We start from the raw sequence: 10,643 nt of genomic DNA, 5'->3' as shown, positions 1-10,643 counted from the left end.
ACATGGAGGAATGCACCAGTGGAGTTCGCTGCACAGGCAGGGATCCGTCCAACTCGCACAAACCGAACACAACTCACGCGCCACGACGTACACTGTGCACCAGCCCCCCAAAACGAATCACCCCCCGAAGGACTAAGAAGCCCGACGAACGCGCGAAAACATTTAGAGAGGCCGAGCAAGCACCGGTTAGCGCGAATGCGAATAACAAACGCAACAGGCAACTTTCGAGGGACATACTTTTCGCAACAAGCTTCCACTAGGAAAGCATAGGCAACTCGTTCGAACGTCAAAGCCAACCAAATGGCAATTACCCGAGGGACACGCTTTTCGCAAGGCACCTTCCACTAGGGAAGCGCAAGCAACCCGAAGGCGAGTCGAAGACAACCCGAGGGACATGGAGGAATGCACCAGTGGAGTTCGCTGCACAGGCAGGGATCCGTCCAACTCGCACAAACCGAACACAACTCACGCGCCACGACGTACACTGTGCACCAGCCCCCCAAAACGAATCACCCCCCGAAGGACCAAGAAGCCCGACGAACGCGCGAAAACATTTAGAGAGGCCGAGCAAGCACCGGTTAGCGCGAATGCAAATAACAAACGCAACAGGCAACTTTCGAGGGACATACTTCTCGCAACAAGCTTCCACAAGGAAAGCACAGGCAACTCGTTCGCACGCCAAAGCCAACCAAATGGCAATTTAACCGAGGGACATGCATTTCGCAAGGCAACTTGTACAATTACCCGAGGGACATGGCATGCTTGCCAAGGCCGTGGCTTGGCATGCTTGCCAAGGCCGTGGCATGACATGCTGCTGGCCAAGGCCGGGCATGCCATGCTGCTGGACAAGGCCGTGGCAAGGCATGCTGATGGCCGAGGCCGTGGCAAGGCATGCTGATGGCCGAGGCCGTGGCGTGGCATGCCATGCTGCTGGACGAGGCCGTGGCAAGGCATGCTGCTGGCCAAGGCATTGGCATGGCATGCTGCTGCTGACCAAGGCTTGGGCTTGCCATGCTGCTGGCAAAGGCCGCGGCATGGCATGCTGCCGGCAAAGGCCGCGGCATGGCATGCTGCCGGCCAAGGCCGCGGCATGGCATGCTGCCGGCCAAGGCCGCGGCATGCCATGTTGCTGGCCAAGGCCGTGGCATGGCATGCTGCTGGCCAAGGCCGTGGCATGACATGCTGGCCAAGGCCGGGGCATGGCAAGCTGCTGGCCAAGGTCGTGGCAGCGGCCTGGCATGCTGCCGGCAAAGGCCGCGGCATGGCATGCTGCCGGCCAAGGCCGCGGCATGGCATGCTGCCGGCCAAGGCCGCGGCATGGCATGCTGCCGGCCAAGGCCGCGGCATGGCATGTTGCTGGCCAAGGCCGTGGCATGGCATGCTGCTGGCCAAGGCCGTGGCATGACATGCTGGCCAAGGCCGGGGCATGGCAAGCTGCTGGCCAAGGTCGTGGCATGGCAAGCTGCTGGCCAAGGCCGGGGCATAGCACGCTGCTGGCCATGGCCGTGGCATGACAAGCTTGCCAAGGCCGGGGCATGGCGTGCTGCTGGCCAAGGCTTTGGCATGGCATGCTGCTGGCCAAGGCCGTGGCATGGCATGCTGCTGGCCAAGGCCGTGGCATGGCATGCTGCTGGCCAAGGCCGTGGCATGACATGCTTGCCAAGGCCAAGGCATGGCATGCTGCTGGCCAAGGCTTTGGCATGCCATGTTGCAGGCCAAGGCTGTGGCATGGCATGCTGCTGGCCAAGGCTGTGGCATGGCATGCTGCTGGCCAAGGCCGTGGCATGGCATGCTGCTGGCCAAGGCCGGGGCATGGCATGCTGCTGGCCAAGGCCGTGGCATGGCATGCTGCTGGCCAAGGCCGTGGCATGACATGCTTGCCAAGGCCAAGGCATGGCATGCTGCTGGCCAAGGCTTTGGCATGCCATGTTGCTGGCCAAGGCTTTGGCATGCCATGTTGCTGGCCAAGGCTGTGGCATGGCATGCTGGCCTAGGCCAACGTGCCACCGCCACCGCCGCGGGCCGCCACTCGACGCATCCCGTGCTTGGCTATGTAGTTTCGATGCCACAAGCCAATGCCACAAGCCAAGCGATGGCATGTGCCAAGCGCCCGCCTAGGCATAGGCGTGGCCTGTGGCCTGGCCATGCTGGCCAGCCTTAAGGGAGGTGCCCCCCCCTTATAATAGCCTGTTAAGCCCTTTTCAATCTGGCAGGAGGAAACATCAAGCATGTTCGAGGAGTCATAATGGGGTTTTTTTAAAAAGTAATGGTTTTTTGCCAAAACTTTCAACATGAAAGTTGTATGAAATAATTTAATACACCATAAAAAAAATTATAAAAAAATATTTGGCCACCGGAATATTTTATTTTAATTTATTTCAATTTTAATACTTAAAAAATAATAAAAATTACTAAAAATACTCAAAAAATTCTAGAAAAATTCCAACAATTATAAGATGAGGCACTAGTAATTATAGTAATTTTTTTAATTATTTTTTTATTTTTAATTTATTTTATTATAATTTTTATGAGTAAATAAATAATTAAAAAGCCCGACGAACGTGCAAAAACTCTTAGAGAAACCCAGCAAGCATCGGATAGCTCGAATGCAAATAACAAACGCAACAGGCAACTTCCGAGGGACATACTTTTCCCAACAAGCTTCCACTGGGGAAAGCACTAGCAACGGGTTCGCAAGTCAAAGGCAACCAAACGGCTATTACCCGAGGGACAAGCATTTCGCAGGGCAACATATACGTAAGTCAAAGCCAAACCAAATGGCAATTACACGAGGGACAGGATTGCTTGCCAAGGGCGTGGCATGCGATGTTCTAGCCCAAGGCAAAGGCACGCCACGCTGCGGGACAAGGCCGTGGCAAGACATGCGGCTGGCCTTGGCCTTGGCATGGCATGCCGCCGGCTTTGGCTGGGCTGCGTTGGCCTTGCCATGGAATGTTGCTGGCTTCGGATGGGCTGCCTTGGCCTTGGCCTTGGCCGTGGCATGGCATGCTGCTGGCCTTGGCCTTGGCCTTGGCATGGCATGCTGGCGGCTTTGGCTGGGCTGCCTTGGCCGTGGCATGGCATGCTGTTGGCCTTGGCCTTGGCATGGCATGCTGCTGGCTTTGCCTGGGCTGCCTTGGCCGTGGCATGGCATGCTGCTGGCCTTGGCCTTGGCATGGCATGCTGCTGGCTTTGGCTGGGCTGCCTTGGCCGTGGCATGGCATGCTGCTGGCCTAGGCCTTGGCATGGCATGCTGCTGGCTTTGGCTGGGCTGCCTTGGCAGTGGCATGGCATGCTGCTGGCCTAGGCCTTGGCATGGCATGCTGCTGGCTTTGGCTGGCAGCCTTGGTCGTGGCATGGCATGCTGCTGGCCTTGGCCTTGTGTCACGGCCTTGGAATTTCTGAACCAACCCTCAGTCTTTCCAAGCCAACCGTGCGGCCTTAGATGCTTGTAGCACGCGTTGCTTGCACCTAAGTAAGCCTTTAGTGGAAGGGAGCTAGGGGATTGCACACACACAAGAGAGACTTAGAGAACTTAGAGAGAACACTTGGAGAATGCTTATATTATATTGCAACTTGAGTGGTTTGGCCAAATGAGGGCCTCCCCTTTATATAGCCTTACAAAGATTATTCTAGAACCATATTAATGGAGAGTGTTCTAGACACTTCCCTTTAACTAGAGTACTCTAAGACTATTCTAGTATGTCTAGAAGATTCTACCATAGCCTCTAACTATATACAAGTTTCTACAATGCTCCAGGGAATTCTAGAAGCTTCCAGCATGTTCTACAATCTCCCCGAGCTTATTATCTTCTTGACTGCTCTAGAGAATTCTAGATCCTTCTATTAGCTTCCCATCTTCTAGCCATTCTCTAGAGAGTTCCAGCAACCTCCTTAGGCTTCCAGCATTTTCTAGTGAGGGCAGCATCAGGATTTCTCTGTCTGTGACATTCTCCCCCACCTAATGCAGCGACGCCCTCGTCGCGCCTTCCCTGCAAATTTTTCCTTGCCTCCTTGCCATAGGGAGTTGCACTTGCCCTTTGTGCTTGATAAGTTGTCTTGGCATCTTGCCTTTTCTTCTTCTTGTGATCCACCTTTCCCCTTGGTGGAAGTCTCTTAGCCCTCGCTCCTCCTTTGCCTTGGAGTTTAGCTTGATAGGTAGGCTCCCCCTTCTTTGAGTCTTCCTTGACTTGCGGTGTGGAGAGAACCTTCTTGGCCGCTTGCCCGCTAATCATCTTTTTGGTAGCGCCTTCTACCTTGTCTTTGTCCGCCCCCAACTCAATAGCAGATAGAAGTTGGAGTTTAGTATTTTCCTTGCTCACCATTGGCACCATGTAAGGCCCACCCTCCATGATGTACATTTTGTTGTCGCGAGGCAACATTGCCACGTTGAACTCTCGCAAAAACTCCATCCCTAGCACCACATCATAGTCATCGAGTGATGCTATGGAGAAGTTCACTTTCCCGCGCCATCCACCAAGGTGTAGCTCGACCCCTCGAGCCATGCCATCCACAGGCTTTGCCTTGGCGTTTACTGTCTTCATTAATGCTTGACCCCTGTCAAGTCTTAGACCAAGCCGCTTGGCCTCTTCTGCCTTGATGAAGTTGTGGGAAGCCCCTGTGTCCACCATGACTTGGGCCGCCTTCCCATTGATTTTGCCCTCTACGTACATCAAACCCTTATCCCCTTGGGTTGATGCAGTAGGCTTCGCTTCTATGGCACCAAGCAGCTGCAGAGAACCCATGCAAGCCTGCTCTTCCCTTTCTTCCCTTTCTTCCCTTTCCAGCATTGCACTAAGACTCTTCCTCTTTGGGCAATCGCGCGCCCAATGTGGCCCATCACAGATGAAGCAGTTATCCTTGGGCTTGCTTTCTTTCTTTGACTCATTCCTCCAGTCTTTGCCCGTTGGTGACTTGCTTCTACCTTCTCTGTACCTTGAAGCCTTAGAATCCTTCCATTCTTTGGCGCATGTGGCTCCCCCACCTTTGCCTTGACCCTCCTTGGTGGACTCCAAGTTAGAAGCTTCCGACTTCGTGTATTCCACCAATGTCTCAGCCACGGTGAGTGCAGTGGAGATATCCTTGACGCCTCTTCGTTGTAGTTCCAATTGTGCCCACTGCTTAAGCCCTGCTGTGAAGTTAAAGAGCAAGTCATCATCACTCATGTTAGGGATTTGAAGCATTAACCCAGAGAATTCTTGGACATAATCCCGGATAGAGTGGGTGTGCTTCAACTCCCTCATCCTCAAACGTGCTTCATATGCCACATTTTCCGGATAGAATTGTCTCATTAGTTCATTCTTGAATTGTTCCCATGAAGAGATAGTGCAAATGCCTCTTTCCATTTCAGCGTGCTTACGACGCCACCAAACTCCAGCTAACTTAGTGAGGTAGAGAGAAGCAGTGCGTACCTTCGCAAGCTCATCGTTTAAGTTTAAAGCTTCAAAGTACCTCTCTAAGTGCCAAAGGTAGTCATCCAGCTCCTTGGCATCCCGTGTGCCATCAAACTCCTTAGGCTTTGGCGCCTCCAGCCTTGGAGTGAATCCCGCATTAGTGGCAACACCGCCATTAGCCACAGCTCGCTTGCATATGGCCCAATCCGCCCGTGTCTCTTCCAAGCCTTCCTTCAGCTCTTGGACTTGGTCTTGGAGTTGACAAATAGCCTTCAGGATCCGTTCCTGAAAGTCATAGCTTTCTTGTCTCTGCGCTTCAGAGTTGATCCGGATGGTGTCCCGCACGGACTCAAGCAATTCCTCGACTTGGCTTTCCACGTTGCCATCGAGTTGCCCCATCGCTTGTTCCAGCCGATCAAGACGCTCCTTGACATCGGCCACAGCAAATTCAATCTTGACCACACGGGTGTCCATGGCACTCATCACATCCCGTGACTTGTCTTTCGCCCTCTTGCCCAAGTTTGCAGCAGCCTCCCTTCCGCGGTTCTCTTCGGTGTGAGCTACTTCTGACATAGTGCCCTTCCGTCCACAAGTCACGACGCCTTCGTAACCCGCTCTGATACCAACTGTCACGGCCTTGGAATTTCTGAACCAACCCTCAGTCTTTCCAAGCCAACCGTGCGGCCTTAGATGCTTGTAGCACGCGTTGCTTGCACCTAAGTAAGCCTTTAGTGGAAGGGAGCTAGGGGATTGCACACACACAAGAGAGACTTAGAGAACTTAGAGAGAACACTTGGAGAATGCTTATATTATATTGCAACTTGAGTGGTTTGGCCAAATGAGGGCCTCCCCTTTATATAGCCTTACAAAGATTATTCTAGAACCATATTAATGGAGAGTGTTCTAGACACTTCCCTTTAACTAGAGTACTCTAAGACTATTCTAGTATGTCTAGAAGATTCTACCATAGCCTCTAACTATATACAAGTTTCTACAATGCTCCAGGGAATTCTAGAAGCTTCCAGCATGTTCTACAATCTCCCCGAGCTTATTATCTTCTTGACTGCTCTAGAGAATTCTAGATCCTTCTATTAGCTTCCCATCTTCTAGCCATTCTCTAGAGAGTTCCAGCAACCTCCTTAGGCTTCCAGCATTTTCTAGTGAGGGCAGCATCAGGATTTCTCTGTCTGTGACACTTGGCATGGCATGCCGCCGGCTTTGGCTGGGCTGCGTTGGCCGTGGCATGGCATGCTGCTGGCCTTGGCCTTGGCATGGCATGCTGCTGGCTTTGGCTGGCCTGCCTTGGCCGTGGCATGGCATGCTGCTGGCCTAGGCCTTGGCATGGCATGCTGCTGGCTTTGGCTGGCCTGCCTTGGCCGTGGCATGGCATGCTGCTGGCCTAGGCCATGGCATGGCATGCTGCTGGCTTTGGCTGGGCTGCCTTGGCCGTGGCATGGCATGCTGCTGGCCTTGGCCTTGACATGGCATGCTGCTGGCTTTGGCAGGCCTGCCTTGGCCGTGGCATGGCATGCTGCTGGCCTAGGCCTTGGCATGGCATGCTGCTGGCTTTGGCTGGGCTGCCTTGGCCGTGGCATGGCATGCTGCTGGCCTTGGCCTTGGCATGGCATGCTGCTCGCTTTGGCTGGGCTGCCTTGGCCGTCGCATGGCATGCTGCTGGCCTAGGCCTTGGCATGGCATGCTGCTGGCTTTGGCTGGGCTGCCTTGGCCGTGGCATGGCATGCTGCTGGCCTAGGCCTTGGCATGGCATGCTGCTGGCTTTGGCTGGGCTGCCTTGGCCGTGGCATGGCATGCTGCTGGCCTAGGCCTTGGCATGGCATGCTGCTGGCTTTGGCTGGGCTGCCTTGGCCGTGGCATGGCATGCTGCTGGCCTTGGCCTTGGCATGGCATGCTGCTGGCTTTGGCTGGGCTGCCTTGGCCGTGGCATGGCATGCTGCTGGCCTAGGCCTTGGCATGGCATGCTGCTGGCTTTGGCTGGGCTGCCTTGGCCGTGGCATGGCATGCTGCTGGCCTTGGCCTTGGCATGGCATGCTGCTGGCTTTGGCTGGGCTGCCTTGGCCGTGGCATGGCATGCTGCTGGCCTAGGCCTTGGCATGGCATGCTGCTGGCTTTGGCTGGGCTGCCTTGGCCGTGGCATGGCATGCTGCTGGCCTTGGCCTTGGCATGGCATGCTGCTGGCTTTGGCAGGCCTGCCTTGGCCGTGGCATGGCATGCTGCTGGCCAAGGCCTTGGCCTGGCATGCTGCTGGCTTTGGCTGGGCTGCCTTGGCCGTGGCATGGCATGCTGCTGGCCTTGGCCTTGGCATGGCATGCTGCTGGCTTTGGCTGGCCTGCCTTGGCCGTGGCATGGCATGCTGCTGGCCTAGGCCTTGGCATGGCATGCTGCTGGCTTTGCCTGGGCTGCCTTGGCCGTGGCATGGCATGCTGCTGGCCTTGGCCTTGGCATGGCATGCTGCTGGCTTTGGCTGGCCTGCCTTGGCCGTGGCATGGCATTCTGCTGGCCTTGGCCTTGGCATGGCATGCTGCTGGCTTTGGCTGGGCTGCCTTGGCCGTGGCATGGCATGCTGCTGGCCTAGGCCTTGGCATGGCATGCTGCTGGCTTTGGCTGGGCTGCCTTGGCCGTGGCATGGCATGCTGCTGGCCTTGGCCTTGGCATGGCATGCTGCTGGCTTTGGCAGGCCTGCCTTGGCCGTGGCATGGCATGCTGCTGGCCTAGGCCTTGGCATGGCATGCTGCTGGCTTTGGCTGGGCTGCCTTGGCCGTGGCATGGCATGCTGCTGGCCTTGGCCTAGGCATGGCATGCTGCTGGCTTTGGCTGGGCTGCCTTGGCCGTGGCATGGCATGCTGCTGGCCTTGGCCTTGGCATGGCATGCTGCTGGCTTTGGCTGGGCTGCCTTGGCCGTGGCATGGCATGCTGCTGGCCTTGGCCTTGGCATGGCAAGCTGCTGGCTTTGGCTGGGCTGCCTTGGCCGTGGCATGGCATGCTGCTGGCCTTGGCTGGGCTGCCTTGGCCGTGGCATGGCATGCTGCTGGCCTTGGCCTTGGCATGGCATGCTGCTGGCTTTGGCTGGGCTGCCTTGGCCGTGGCATGGCATGCTGCTGGCCTTGGCCTTGGCATGGCATGCTGCTGGCTTTGGCTGGGCTGCCTTGGCCGTGGCATGGCATGCTGCTGGCCTTGCCCTTGGCATGGCATGCTGCTGGCTTTGGCTGGCCTGCCTTGGCCGTGGCATGGCATGCTGCTGGCCTTGGCCTTGGCATGGCATGCTGCTGGCCTTGGCCTTGGCATGGCATGCTGCTGGCTTTGGCTGGGCTGCCTTGGCCGTGGCATGGCATGCTGCTGGCCTTGGCCTTGGCATGGCATGCTGCTGGCTTTGGCAGGCCTGCCTTGGCCGTGGCATGGCATGCTGCTGGCCTAGGCCTTGGCATGGCATGCTGCTGGCTTTGGCTGGGCTGCCTTGGCCGTGGCATGGCATGCTGCTGGCCTTGGCCTTGGCATGGCATGCCGCAGGCTTTGGCTGGCCTGCCTTGGCCGTGGCATGGCATGCTGCTGGCCTAGGCCTTGGCAGGGCATGCTGCTGGCTTTGGCTGGGCTGCCTTGGCCGTGGCATGGCATGCTGCTGGCCTAGGCCTTGGCACGGCATGCTGCTGGCTTTGGCTGGGCTGGCTTGGCCGTGGCATGGCATGCTGCTGGCCTTGGCCTTGGCATGGCATGCTGCTGGCTTCGGCAGGCCTGCCTTGGCCGTGGCATGGCATGCTGCTGGCCTAGGCCTTGGCATGGCATGCTGCTGGCTTTGGCAGGGCTGCCTTGGCCGTGGCATGGCATGCTGCTGGCCTAGGCCTTGGCATGGCATGCTGCTGGCTTTGGCTGGGCTGCCTTGGCCGTGGCATGGCATGCTGCTGGCCTTGGCCTTGGCATGGCAAGCTGCTGGCTTTGGCTGGGCTGCCTTGGCCGTGGCATGGCATGCTGCTGGCCTTGGCCTTGGCATGGCATGCTGCTGGCTTTGGCAGGCCTGCCTTGGCCGTGGCATGGCATGCTGCTGGCCTAGGCCTTGGCATGGCATGCTGCTGGCTTTGGCTGGGCTGCCTTGGCCGTGGCATGGCATGCTGCTGGCCTAGGCCTTGGCATGGCATGCTGCTGGCTTTGGCTGGGCTGCCTTGGCCGTGGCATGGCATGCTGCTGGCCTTGGCCTTGGCATGGCAAGCTGCTGGCTTTGGCTGGGCTGCCTTGGCCGTGGCATGGCATGCTGCTGGCCTTGGCCTTGGCATGGCATGCTGCTGGCTTTGGCAGGCCTGCCTTGGCCGTGGCATGGCATGCTGCTGGCCTAGGCCTTGGCATGGCATGCTGCTGGCTTTGGCTGGGCTGCCTTGGCCGTGGCATGGCATGCTGCTGGCCTAGGCCTTGGCATGGCATGCTGCTGGCTTTGGCTGGGCTGCCTTGGCCGTGGCATGGCATGCTGCTGGCCTTGGCCTTGGCATGGCATGCTGCTGGCTTTGGCAGGCCTGCCTTGGCCGTGGCAAGGCATGCTGCTGGCCTAGGCCTTGGCATGGCATGCTGCTGGCTTTGGCTGGGCTGCCTTGGCCGTGGCATGGCATGCTGCTGGCCTTGGCCTTGGCATGGCATGCTGCTGGCTTTGGCTGGGCTGCCTTGGCCGTGGCATGGCATGCTGCTGGCCTTGGCCTTGGCATGGCATGCTGCTGGCTTTGGCTGGCCTGCCTTGGCCGTGGCATGCCATGCTGCTGGCCATGGCCTTGGGGCTGGGCTGCCTTGGCTGCGGTTCTTATCACTAGACGTGCGTTGCGTGCGAAGGCGTGCCAAGGCGTGCGCGACCATGCGCGCAACACGCGCACCGTGGTCAAAAGACCACGCGCGCGGTATTCGCACAGGCCACGCTGCCCACGCCGCGGGCATGCCAGGCCAGGCTGCCCTGGCCGGCTGCATGCCTGGCCGCCCAGGCCGTGCGCATGCCATGCCGTGCTGCCCAGGCCAGCTGCATGCCAGGCCGCCCAGGCCGTGCGCATGCCATGCCGTGCTGCCCACGCCGCGGGCATGCCAGGCCGGCTGCATGCCAGGCCGCCCAGGCCGTGCGCATGCCATGCCGTGCTGCCCACGCCGCGGGCATGCCAGGCCGGCTGCATGCCAGGCCGCCCAGGCCGTGCGCATGCCATGCCGTGCTGCCCATGCCGCGCGCATGCCAGGCCGCCCACGCCCGCGCGGATGCCACGCCATGCTGCC

This window comes from Camellia sinensis, chromosome 6 (genome assembly GCF_055761805.1).
Source record: "Camellia sinensis isolate YWXY chromosome 6, ASM5576180v1, whole genome shotgun sequence".
Classification (NCBI taxonomy): domain Eukaryota; kingdom Viridiplantae; phylum Streptophyta; class Magnoliopsida; order Ericales; family Theaceae; genus Camellia; species Camellia sinensis.
Note: the sequence above shows the minus strand (reverse complement) of the source record.